We start from the raw sequence: 13,320 nt of genomic DNA on the forward strand, positions 1-13,320 counted from the left end.
TTTAAGTAACTTTTGGAGCGTGGTATGAAGCTAGTAACTAAAAATAAAGTTTGTTTAGTATTATTAGAAATTATGTTTGGCTTCTGGTAACAGAAATCCAAAACGACTGTCTTAAACATGTTAGAGATTTATTTTCTATCATATAAAATAAAATAATAGGATGGCAGTCTAGGGCAAAGATGGCAGCTCCATATTGTCATCAGAAATGTAGACTCTTTCTCCTGTTATATTTTGCACTGATTGTAAGTCAGTGATTGCATCGTTTCCCATCACGGCCAATTGCAAGACATCAAGCAATTAAGTAAGCTACTAAGAAGTGTCAAAGGCAAAATGACCTCCCAGTTAACTCAGACCCCTTTTTAAAGAAAGCTTTTACAGAATGACCAAGGTTGGATGCAGTGGCTCATGACTGTAATCCTAGCACTTTGGGAGGCCAAGGCTGGTGGATCACTTGAGGCCAGGAGTTCGAGTCCAGCCTGGCCAACATAGTGAAGCCCCATCTCTACTAAAAATACAAAAATTAGCCAGGCGTGGTGGGGCATGCCTGTAATCCCAGCTACTTGGGAGGCTGAGGCATGAGAATCGCTTAAACCTGGAAGTTGGAGGTAGCAGTGAGCAGTGACTGTGCCATTGTGCTCCAGTCTGGGCGACAGAGCAAGACTCTGTCTCCAAAAAAGAAAAGAAAAAAGTCTTGACACAGTATTTCCTCCTACATTCTATTGAATATGTACTTAGGTTCAACTGCTAAACTTTCACAGGAAGTTGTAGAGTGGAGTTCTCAATCAAATCAAGGATTTTTGAAACAAAGAATTTTTTAAAAAAAGAGTATTCAAAATTTATTAGGGTCTGTTTCTGGTAAATAATAATAAAATATAAAAGACTATCACTAAAATATAGAATATAAGAGACTAATTCTAAACTAGGAGAGGTGGAGAAAGGCACTTTATTGAAAATGTTATTCTTCCTTCAATGAATTACTTTTGAAACTTGGTTGAAAATCAATTGATCAAAAATGTAAAGATTTATTTCAGGAATGCCAATTTTATCCTACTGACCTGTGTATCTATTCTGACTCCAGTAGCATACTACCCTGGTTAGTATAGATTCCCAGTAATTTTTGAAAACAAGGAGTGAAAGTCCTCCAACTTTTTTCAAGGTTGTTTTGGCTTTTAGTCCTTTGCTTCTCCATATACATTCTAGAATCAGATTGTCAATTTTGGAAAAGAACATCTGCAATTAATCTTTTGGGGAGAATTTTTATTGTGATAAAACGGAGTCTTCCAATTCATGAACATGGAATAATTCTTTCCTTTAGATCCTTTTTATTTTTTCTAAGCAAAGTTTTTTAGTTTTCAGGGTGAAAATGTTCATTTATTTTGTATACGGATCTTGTTTCCTACAAATTTCCTAAGCATATTTATTAGCTCTAGTATGGGTGCATTTCCTACACATGGGGTCATGTAGTCTGAGAATAAAAATAATTTTAATTGGCCAGGCACGGTGGCTCACACCTATATTCCCAGCACTATGAGAGGCTGAGGCAGGCAAATCACGAGGTCAGGAGTTCGAGACCAGCCTGACCAACATGGTGAAATCCTGTTTCTACTAAAAACAAAAAAATTAGCCAGGTGTAGTGGAGTGTGCCTGTAGTCCCAGCTACTCAGGAGGCTAAGGCAGGAGAATTGCTTGAACCTGGGATGCAGGGGTTTCAGTGAGCCGAGATTGCGCCACTGCACTCCATCCTTGTATAGAGGAGACTCTGTCTCAAAAATAAATAAATTAATTAATTTTAAAAAATGAATCCAGTCTGCATAACTTTTATTTGTTTTCTTGTCTGATAGCTCTGGAAAGAGTCTGCAGTACAATGCAGAATGAAAGTGGTAAAAGGAACATTCTTGCCTTGTTCTCAATTTTAGGGAGAGCACATTGATTGATTCAGCATTAAACATTAGGTAATGTGTTGTTTTTGTAGATATCTTTCATCACATTGAAGAAGTTCTTTTCTATTTCTAGTTTGTTGAGTCTCCTACTCCTGCCTGCCCCCAACTGAAAAGAAATCAAGAATGGGTAGGACTCTGCTTCTTCTTCTTTTCCTACTTGTTTGTCTTTTAAGAGTGAGTAAAACTTCCCAGGAGGCACCAGGCACACTTTTCATGGTAATGTCTCAAGATATTGGTTGCAACTAATCAAGATCCACTCTCTGGGATGGATCAGTTTGGTCTGAAGCACATAGTCTCATGGATTAGTAAGGGTGAATACCTCTTACCCAGGCCACTGTGACCTCAGGTTCTCTCTATTTGTTTGCTGTCCTTATTTTTAGTTTTGTCCTAAATCTAATTTTACTTTGTAGTAACTTTTTTTTTTTTTTTTTTAATGTTCCACTGTTGAGAGAGGAAAAAGAGAGAAAGGAGATGGAAAAGGACAGATAAAATAATAGGCATAGATTGAGAAAAATGGGGCTATATATATTTTTTAAATAAACAGCTTGCTGCTTAAACAATTTTTGTTTTTGCAATCTACTTGCAAATACAGATATGAATGGGTGAAAGAGAGGAGTAGGCAGAGAAGGTGTTCCTGATATTTGACTTTTGATTTTTTGTCAAGTAAGTGGTAAAGATGTGGAGAATTAGGCTGAGTGAATGGAGGAGGGACCTTTGAGAAACTGTAAAGTAGTTTGGAAATAGGAGAGGAAACTTCACGAAGTTATGGCTTGAAGAATATTTTGATAAACAAGTGAAATAATAAACCTGCTAAATTGTTGCCAAGTTCTCTGAGAATGTTCTCATATCTTGATAGAAATTTTCAAACTAATTTCTACAATTCCATTGATTTTAAAGGAGTATTCTGACCTAGAATTTTGTCTATTTCAGTTTTAGGATCAATACCACAGACTGCTTGTTGAAAATAGTTGCTCTGAGTAATGTGGTGTAGAACATGATAAGGTTTCTGAAATTGCTAGATTCTATCGAGTTTTCTGCCCTAAGGCTAAGGATCAAAACCTTAAATTATTTTCAGAATTTGATCGGTATCAGTACAGGGCAGAAAGTACTGATGTGATGTGACCTCAGTGTTCTTGTCCTCAGAAAGAATTATAATTGACATAGAAACTTCTACTTGTGGTAGAATTGGAAGTTCATGCAGTAATCTAAACTACAGGCAGGGAAGGGTGACTGAATCCGTTAAAAACTTAAATTATAATAGGAGTTAACAATGAACACTTTAAACCAGAGATTAGAGATGAGCTTCCTTTTATTTATTTATTTATATTTTTTGTTAAGCACAATTTTGACATAAGAATTTGAAAGAAATAAATCTTTGAGGGCACATGAACGTGCATCACCTTGACCATCTGTGCACTGTTTTTTCTCAATCGAGGGTGAGGAAATATTTCCTGTCAGAATTTCAAATTCCGTTCTCTAGCCAATTAGCAACACTTTGGATTTTTATTATGATCGGGCTATGAGCCAGCTGGATTTCAGTGAGATTGTTGAAACTATTTAAAGACTGGATATGGAGAAGCTATGCCAGTGAGCTAGGGATCTTTTCAATTTAGGTGACTTTGGCAAAAGCGACCTGAGTAGAATGCTGACTTTCCTAAGGAGAATAACTTACAGTTTTTTCAAAAACTTACATTTGTGAATTGCCACTTTAGTACACATATAACTGTGAGATCATGTTAAAATAAGTTGTGCCATGATGCAAGTATTTTAATGGGATGCTCAAAGGAAAAATAAGGTTTCTCTGTTTTGTTTTGTTTTTCTTGACTTTTGATTAGCAAGACTATAGATTAGGCAGAGCTCAAACATCCCACGTAGCCACAGTGGAAGAATCGGTATGTGCTTGGCTGCATTTGACCATGATACTCCCCTTTCAGAGGCATCTTGCTTTAAAACTAAGTGAGTTTCATTACCGTTGCACTCTCTTGTTCTGGTCATACCCCCTCTTTTCTAAGTACTTTTCCCAGTCAAGAAGAAACACTAATGCTCTTTTCTCTCTTGTGCTTTCACAAATGCAAAGAACTTTTTAAAATAATTCCACGTTTCCTGGGACTACACAACTTCAAAGGACAAGTTACCAGCCTTTTCAAGTTTTACTAAAATTCTATCACTACTATTGAGCAACTTTTGCAGTGGTGATAAAACTCCACAAATGTGTTTTATTGAATGACTGTATATGTTTTTGAATGCCATAAATCTGGACAGTTTTGAGAATTTGTTATTCCATTTTTAATTTCTTTTTTAAATTTTCTAAATAAGGACCATTTTAGGCCCCTTTGTTTTATATTCAAAGCATTATCAAGTGCTTTCTTTTCACCTGTAAAAATACAATTTTTTTTTTATTTTTATGAGTTATTGCCTATGTAAATACAAGAAGAAAACTGGATTGATAGCTGGATGCTAGGGGGTAGGGAATGATTCCTCTCTAGCTGTGGAAGTTGTTTAGCCTATCTCAGCCTAATGACATATATTTTAGCAGTTTCAGCAATATTAAAAATGACTGTATCATGGTCTTTTGGAGTGGTTTTCAATTTCAGAATTTACCAGTTCATCAGAAGTGAAGTATAAATTTGTCATTTAAATTTTAATTTGAAAAAAGGGCAAAGTTAGTATCACTTACACAATTTATTATATTCATGAGATAAAAACAAACTTCTGAGATTTTTAATACCATTAGGCACCATGATCATTTCTCCTGGGAGAAATGAATGTACGGTATGATGTAACATGATGAATTTAAAAACTCAATAATATTGTTGGAACCGAACTGTCGATTCCCTCCTGGGCAGGGGTCGCCGCGAAGGATCACCGACACGAGATTCACAGCAGAGAGTTATTTATTACTAGCGCGCTAGGGTCCCAAGCTCTAAGTTGGCCCTGGGACCCCGACTGCTTGTTACAGGCTGTTTATATAGGCAAGTACAAGTTTAAACACAGCTTAGGGCGCGAAATTCAAACAAAGCTTTAGGCGCGTGGTAATTGGGTCTGTCTATGGCCTGAGCAAGGTGTCTTGTTCTAATTGGTTAGAGCAGGACCTTATGAGGTTTTTTTTTTTTTCCTGGAGTTGTTGATTCCGGGAACTTCGAGGCAGGGTGGGACCCCCGGAATTGGCAGGGTGGGACCCCATGAGGTTGTTTCCCGGAATTGGCAGGGTGGGACCCTATCAGGGTGGGACCCTATTGAGGCAGGGTGGGACCCTATCCAGAGCCACCTGGTGTTAATTTTTTTTTATATGAGGCCTAGTTTCTAAGTTTTATGAGGCCTAGTTTCATTCACTCCTCTTTTTGTGTCAGAGGCTCAATCTTGAGCCTCTTCTTCAGTCCTGAGGGTCTGGTATTGTTGGGTCAGAACTATAGCATGTACTATGTTTAATCTATTTTTAATAAGGGTGAGTAAGTGGTTGAGTATGCATGGCCCGAAAGTCAGGATGAGCGTGAGCAGGATGAGGGGTCTTAAGATGGTGGAGATTAGGGTGCTAAGCCAAGGGGATTGGTTGTACTAATTTTTAAACTAACTTTGTTGAGATTTTTTCTTTTCTTTTTTTTCTTGTCTAATCTTTTTCTTAGTTTTGCCATAGAATTTTTAACTATTCTTGAATGATCTGCATAAAAATAACATTGCTCTTTTAGGGCTGCACAGAGCCCGCCCTCTTTTAGAAAGACAATTTCTAGTCCTTGTCGGTTTTGTAATATAATTTCAGACAGAGAAGTCAAGGACTCTTTAAGTTTTGTGATAGATTGTTCTATGGCTTTAAGGTTTTTATTTATGGCTACTTTAAGTTGTTGCAGATGATGGTTACTATGCACTAGGGCTGCTGTCCCGGTCTTAACTTTAGCCGCTACCTTAATTTTTAATATGTCGGCGAGGGTGAGGGAGATTAAGGGCGGGGAAGTGCTTTGAGGAGCTTTTAGTTGGGGCTTCTTCGATATGGAAACCGGGGGCTTTCTAGCTTTTAATAAAACCTGGTTTGGCTTTACTGCAACAGGGGCAGTGTCTGGATTGACTAATAGTCTGATTTGGAGGGGAATTTTAGGCGGGTTGTGCTGGTATAAATAGAGACCTTATATTAATCTTGTTGTTATTTATCTGTTATCAGATTTTGCTGCATCTTTAAACTTGATGCGAACCAGGTTGCAATTTTCTGAATATCGGGTTGTGGTACAGGGCTGGACAAAGGGCATAGTTATATACTAAGGTTTTGTGGCCTATTTTTACTTTTTATTATTAGTAGTTACACAGGACCAGCTTTTGCAATACAAGTGAGTCAGATTTCTACAAGTTTTTCTTATTGGTTCTGTCCTGCATCCGGGACAGGCATAAAACCTGTTCCGGCTGATGGACACTTTTCTAGCCTGTCCTTTCTATTCTTGTCTATCCTGAGGAGTCCTTAATAGGAATCCTGTGGGACCAGTAAACCGGGGGCCTGTGTCTTTTATTTTTCTTGCTATTTTTTTTTTTTTTTTTTAGGTTGAAATAGAGGTCTGGAAACTAAGTCTTTATAGGAGTATTCTCGGAGGTCTTATTTAAGACCTCTTGATTACTAAAATTAATTATTTGTCAGGTCAGGCTAAATGGCCGGTGGGGGGTTAGCGTCAAAAACTATACTAGAGACGGCGCAGGGAAGAAGGGCAAACAATAAGCAAGGAGTTAGATACGAGAGAGTCTTATCTTGAGCGGGTCCGTGGAGCGTCGGAGTTTCCATGTCTTAAGTGGTGTTGGTCCGGACGTCTCTGGAGCAGCCTTGGCGTGGGATGCGTGGATCTAAGTGGAGATTCCGTCAACCTTTATGGCTGTGGGCGTGGTCAGGAGAACAATGTAGGGTCTTTTCCACCGAGGCTCTAGTCCTTGAGTGTGGTGCCGTCTAACGTAGACAGAGTCTCCCACCTTGGGAAGTCCGAATCTAGAAAAGATTTTTTCCAAAATTTTCTTGGCTACTATGTGTGCCGTTTCTTGCCGGGTGGGGTAGGCTTCTACCCATCTTGAAGATACGAAGGGAAGTGTCGCCCACAGTCACTCATTGCTTCTTCCATTTCCGGACCTTCTCGATGGTCGCCATTACCTTCTTGATGTTATCTTCGGCCCGGCTCCGGGTTTCGGCCCGTACGGTCCGGCCGGCCATGCTGGCGGGGCTGGGGTCGGAGCCGAGCCCGCGGCGGGGCCGCCTCCCGTCTGGCGGGCTCAGGCTTGGCGCCAGGCCCGGGCGCCGCGCTCTCGGCCTGCCGTCCCCCCGGGAGTTGGCCGCGCCCTCTTTTGTCCTTAACGTCTCCACGAGTCCCCTGTTCTTTGCAGTAGGCACACTGGTCTTTTTCCACTTTTGGCCGCCTTCACTTCTCTCCCTCTCTCCCTGGTCCTTTCTCTCTCACAACTGCCGCCAGGATTTTTGTTAAATGCTTATCCTTTACTCGGTTCTTACGATCCTCTTGCTTTATCTGTTCCTTCGCTAACCTGGCTTCCCTTTCCTCAGGGGTTTCTTTTTTATCTTGGCCAAATTTGTGGGGGGTTTTCCTGCCTCTTTGAGACCCGCCAACAGAGCCTGGCGATAGATTCGGTGACTCTCCCTACCTGGTGCCCTTTCATAGTCCTAGTCCAGGTGGGTGAGGGGAAATCCCTCGTCTATTTTATTGGGAAGTTGGGTTGGGAGGCCTCCTGGTCCTGGCACATTTTTCCGGGCCTCCAAGAGGACCTGCTGCCTTTTTCAGTGGTTAAGAGGACCTGCAGGAGTTGCTGGCAATTATTCCAGGTGGGCTGGTGGGTGAGGAGAATGGATTCTATTAACGAGGTTAGGGCCTGAGAGTCTTGGGAAAAGGAAGGGTTATGGGTCTTCCAGTTATAGAGGTCAGAGGCAGAGAAGGGCCAGTACTGGACTGTGTGACTGACAGTACGGAGGGGAAAAAGGGAGGATTGCTAAGTGGAAGGGCCTTCTGGGTCCTCAGTCCGCCGCAAGCGGAGACGAGGAGGTGTCGGCGGCGGTGTCCGAGGGGTGAGTTTGGGCGGGGCTGGAGAAGGAGACGGGGTGGAGGGAGGGGCCGAGGGAGAAGTTGGAGAAAGGGTAGGGGCCGAGGCGGTAGAGGAAAGAGCTGGGGACAAGACAGGGGGCAAGGGTGAAGCGTAAGGTGGAGGTCCCAGAAGGGGGTTCTGAGGTGGAGGAGGCAGGGGGTCAAGAAGGAGGAGATCCCTCTGGGGTTCATCTGGGAGGACTGGCTTAGGCGGGTCCGGATTCCGATTCTTTGGGGCTTCTAAGGCAAGGAGGGTAGATTGGGATGGGGAAGGGGGATGGAGGAAGGGTTTCACCCAAGAGGGAGGACTTCGGACCAGATCCTCCTAAATAATTATGTAGGCCACCTGGTCCGGGTGTCCGAGTGGCCCAGGATCCATCACTTTTGCTTTAACCTGCAAGATAATTGAGAGGTTAAATGTTCCGTCCCGGGGCCACCCAACATGGAGGGTAGGCCACTTGGATGAGCAGAATTTTCGCCATCGTCCCTTACGGACTTCTATGGAGAGGTTGTGGGCTCGAGCCCAAACGTCAGGGAAGTGAGTCAGGGTCAGAGACAAAGGAGTCGTCAACGTCTGTCTTATTTCGTCCACGTATATATAACAAACAAGGACAAAACGAAAGTAACAAAAACAAAGACCAGACAAGTAAGGAGAAGCCGCGCAGCCAGAGAGTAGCGCCACAAGATTACAAAATATTCAGACGGCAGGGGCGACCTGCCTACAGATTTGAGGAGGCTGACCGAGTCATCAGCCTTCTCCCAGACTACCGCCAGGGCGTCCCCCGGGGCGTGAGTGGGAAGGTGCCAGACACGTCTGTCCCCCTTCCCCACTTAATTCAGAAGGAGTACTCCCCAGAGTTCAGAGTTAGCCGGCAAGACAGACAGAACAAAACGAAAGTACCTGGTAGGTCCGTTCAGTCAGCAGTCCGTGGCCCGGGCCAGATGGGTCTCCGCCGGATGGGTCGGGGGTCCTTGGACGACCCCACTTCCCGGCCCATGCACCAAATGTTGGAACCGAACTGTCGATTCCCTCCTGGGCAGGGGTCGCCGCGAAGGATCACCGACACGAGATTCACAGCAGAGAGTTATTTATTACTAGCGCGCTAGGGTCCCAAGCTCTAAGTTGGCCCTGGGACCCCGACTGCTTGTTACAGGCTGTTTATATAGGCAAGTACAAGTTTAAACACAGCTTAGGGCGCGAAATTCAAACAAAGCTTTAGGCGCGTGGTAATTGGGTCTGTCTATGGCCTGAGCAAGGTGTCTTATGCTAATTGGTTAGAGCAGGACCTTATGAGGTTTTTTTTTTTTTTCCTGGAGTTGTTGATTCCGGGAACTTCGAGGCAGGGTGGGACCCCCGGAATTGGCAGGGTGGGACCCCATGAGGTTGTTTACCGGAATTGGCAGGGTGGGACCCTATCAGGGTGGGACCCTATTGAGGCAGGGTGGGACCCTATCCAGAGCCACCTGATGTTAATTTTTTTTTATATGAGGCCTAGTTTCTAAGTTTTATGAGGCCTAGTTTCAATATCTTTATAATATACAATAAAAAGCTCATAGGACTATTTATTACAAGAATCCTTAATATAAATAGATGTTATTACTAAAAAGGATAATTAAAGAAAACTATATTTTTTCAAGAGTCCAACAACATGCAGTATAGATAAGTATATAAGTTTTTTTATTTTTATAGGAAGGAGAAAAAATGGACTTTTCTCTAACACTCTAGTCAATGTGCAATCTTTTCCTTTCAGTATGATATAGCTACCATTAGTCTAGAAACAACTAATTTGGTCTTAAGATGCTCAATATAAAATGATAATATAGACCAGAGGTCACCAAACTTTTTATACAAAGGGCCAGATGGTAAATAGTTTAAGCTCTGCAGGCTATACTGTCTGTATTATAATTATTTACTAGCCACTGAAAGGTGATAGCAGCTAGAGACAAAATGAATGGGCATGGCTATGTTCCAATAAAGCTGTACTTACATGCACACATACACACACACACACACACACACACACACAAAATGCAACAAGTCAGATTTGTCCTTGGGGCACAGTTTGCCCACCCACAAATGCATGAATACACAAAATAATCATGATATTTGTCATGCGCGTCTGTGTGAAGAGACCACCAAACAGGCTTTGTGTGAGCAACATGGCTGTTTATTTCACCTGGGTGCAGGCGGACTGAGTCCGAAAAGAGAGTTATCGAAGGGAGATAAGGGTGGGGCAGTTTTATAGGATTTGGGTAGGTAAAGGAAAATTACAGTCAAAGGGGGGTTGTTTTCTGGTGAGCAGGAGTGGGGGTTGCAAGGTGCTCAGTGGGGGAGCTTTTTGAGCCAGGATAAGCCAGGAAAAGGAATTTCACAAGATAATATCATCCATCACTTAAGGCAAGGACAGGCCATTTTCATTTCTTTTGTGGTGGAATGTCATCGGTTAAGGAGAGGCAGGGCATTTGCACTTCTTTTGTGATTCTTCAGTTACTTCAGGCCATCTGGGCGTATATGTGCAAGTCACAGGGGATGCAATGGCTTGGCTTGGGCTCAGAGGCCTGACAATATTCTCATTTGGGAAAAAGTATAATGAGAAACATATAGTTCTTATATGTCTATAGCAATGATCAAATCTTACCATATATGAATTATAAAGTACAAAGTGTTTGGCTAGCTTACCTAGCAATCCATATCTCCCTGGGAAGTTCTTCCTGATCGATTTTTCATGGTCGTATCTTAAGTAAATCTTAATGCTCTTTATGGGTACTGCAAAATTCCTAGCCAGCATCCTGCTGATGGAATAGTTGTGGGTATGGTGGTAGGGTGGGGGCTGGGAGGACTGGGAGTGTTATTCTTGGTAACTTTAGGGACTAAGCAACTACTGGCTTTTACAAGCCAAGAATGATTTTCTGTGTAAGAGATTCTTTGACAACTTAGTTTTGGGGTTATATATAACTAATAAAAGCTAGAGATCTTGCCTAGATGTAGGTTGAATCTGAAGACTGTGGTTCTTTCCTTACGTACCATGCTCAGCTATGTCCCAGTCCCTCATCTTCTCTAAATTATTGGAATATCTTTGGAAACTATATGATTAAAGAGGCTTGGGTGAGATGGCAACGTCTTATTCCTGTCTTTGACGGCAGGCTTGTATCCTTGTATGGCAAGGTAACTGTTTTCTCCTTTATTTTATTTTATTTTATTTTATTTTATTTTATTTTATTTTATTTTATTTTTCCATAAGTTATTGGGGTAGTGGTAGTATTTGGTTACATGAGTAAGTTCTTTAGTGGTGGTTTGTGAGATCCTGGGGTACCCATCACCTCAGCAGTATACACTGCACCGCATCTATTGTATTTTATCCCTCGCCCCTCAATTCTTCCCCTCAAGTCCCCAAAGTCCATTGTATCATTCTTATGCCTTTGCATCCTCATAGCTTAGCTCCCACACATCAGTGAGAACATATGATGTTTGATTTTCAATTCCTGAGTTACTTCACTTAGAATAATATTCTCCAATCTCATCCAGGTCAGTGCAAATGCTGTTCATTCATTCTTCTTTATGGCTGAGTAGTAGTCCATCATAGATAGATAGATAGATAGATAGATAGATAGATAGATAGATAGATAGAAGTCACAATTTCTTTATTCACTCATTGACTGAGGGACATTTGGGTTGGCTCCATGATTTTGTAACTGTGAATTGTGCTACTATTGTTGGAACCGAACTGTCGATTCCCCCCTGGGCAGGGGTTGCCGCGAAGGATCACCGACACGAGATTCACAGCAGAGAGTTATTTATTACTAGCGCGCTAGGGTCCCAAGCTCTAAGTTGGCCCTGGGACCCCGAGTGCTTATTACAGGTTGTTTATATAGGCAAACACAAGTTCAAACACAGCTTAGGGTGCGAAATTCAAACAAAGCTTTAGGTACGTGGTAATTGGGTCTGTCTATGGCCTGAGCAAGGTATCTTGTTCTGATTGGTTGGGGCGGGACCTTAGGAGGTTCTTTCCTGGAATTGCTGATTCCGGGAACATCGGGGACATTGAGTCAGGGTGGGACCCCATGAGGTTATCAGGGTGGGACCTCATGAGGCTATCAGGGTGGGACCCCATGAGGTTATCAGGGTGGGACCCCATGAGGTTATCAGGGTGGGACCCCATGAGGCTATTTCCCAGAATTGTCTTTCTGTTTGGGTTCTGGGAACATCGGGGGGCTATCCGTGGCCATCTGGGGTTTAAGTTTCATGATGGCCAAGCTTTCTAAATTTTATGAGGCTTAGGAATTATGAGGCCTAGTTTCACTATAAAGATGCATGTGCAAGTATCTTTTTTGAATAATGACTTATTTTTCTCTGGGTAGATACTGTGGAGGAAAAGTTAAACATTAAATTTGAACTCAGTTGAACATGGACACAAACAATGGTCACCAAGTACTGGAACAGGTTGTGTGAGCCCCTGGAGGCATTCATCAAGCTCTGCTTCCAAGAAATCTCTATTTCAATCTATTCCTATACGTTAGTTATTGAAAAACAAGTTGACCTTTTTGTGTTCCTTGAACTCAGTCTCCAAGGGCCCTCGTGACTGGTCCTCATGTCAAAAAAACTTGTTACAAAAAGAGCCAGGATCCCAGACTGTGCCCAAGCTTCATGAGACCTCTCCTTGTCTGTGCAGGGACCGGTGGCCCACTCTGGAGCCCAGGCTGTTGCTTCCCAGTCTGGTGGTGAATCCTCCATAGTTTGGTGAGTGTGAATATCTTTTCCCTTCTCCCCTTCCTATTACAATTTGCTTATTATATTAATCTGCTTATTATATTGTCTGCTTATTATATCATTTGCTTATTATATCTGCATTGCCTTTAACATGAGATAAAGGTTTTTTACCCTTAAAGGTATTGGCTGTGTGCTTTTTCCTCGCCCCTCACGCATTTCCCGCACGGAAGAGATACCGAGTAGGGGGATTGCTGGATCTAACTGTAGTTGTATTTTTAGTTATTTAAGAACTCTCAAAACTGTTTTCCATAGCAGCTGTACTAGTTTATATTCCCACCAACAGTGTAGAAGTGTTCTCTGATGGCTGCATCCTGCCAACATCTGCTTTTTTTTTTGATTCTTTGGTTATAGCCATTCTTGCAGAAGTTAGGTGATATCACATTGTGGTTTTAATTTGCATTTCCATGATCATTAGTAATGTTGAAGATTTTTTCATATTTTTTTTGGCCATTTGTATATCTTCTTTGGAGAACTGTCTATTCATGATCTTAATCCTGTTCTATTCTTTCAAGGCTGCCATTAAGCAACCTCTATCGGCCGGGCCCGGTGGCTCACTCCT

The 13,320-nt window shown here is 42.1% G+C and overlaps 1 long non-coding RNA gene across 2 annotated transcripts; it reads left to right on the forward strand.

The window, feature by feature from the left end:
• Positions 1–4,762: 4,762 nt before the first annotated feature.
• On the forward strand, positions 4,763–12,287 carry LOC126959619 (uncharacterized). 2 transcript variants are annotated; one of them, XR_007727581.1, is made up of 3 exons: positions 4,763–5,002; positions 11,957–12,108; positions 12,157–12,287. It is a non-coding gene; the product is annotated as an uncharacterized LOC126959619 (long non-coding RNA). The 2 variants fall into 2 exon arrangements; XR_007727582.1 differs by lacking the exon at positions 4,763–5,002 and adding an exon at positions 9,172–9,250.
• The last annotated feature ends 1,033 nt before the right edge of the window (positions 12,288–13,320 follow it).

Source organism: Macaca thibetana, chromosome 7, assembly GCF_024542745.1.
Source record: "Macaca thibetana thibetana isolate TM-01 chromosome 7, ASM2454274v1, whole genome shotgun sequence".
Lineage (NCBI taxonomy): Eukaryota > Metazoa > Chordata > Mammalia > Primates > Cercopithecidae > Macaca > Macaca thibetana.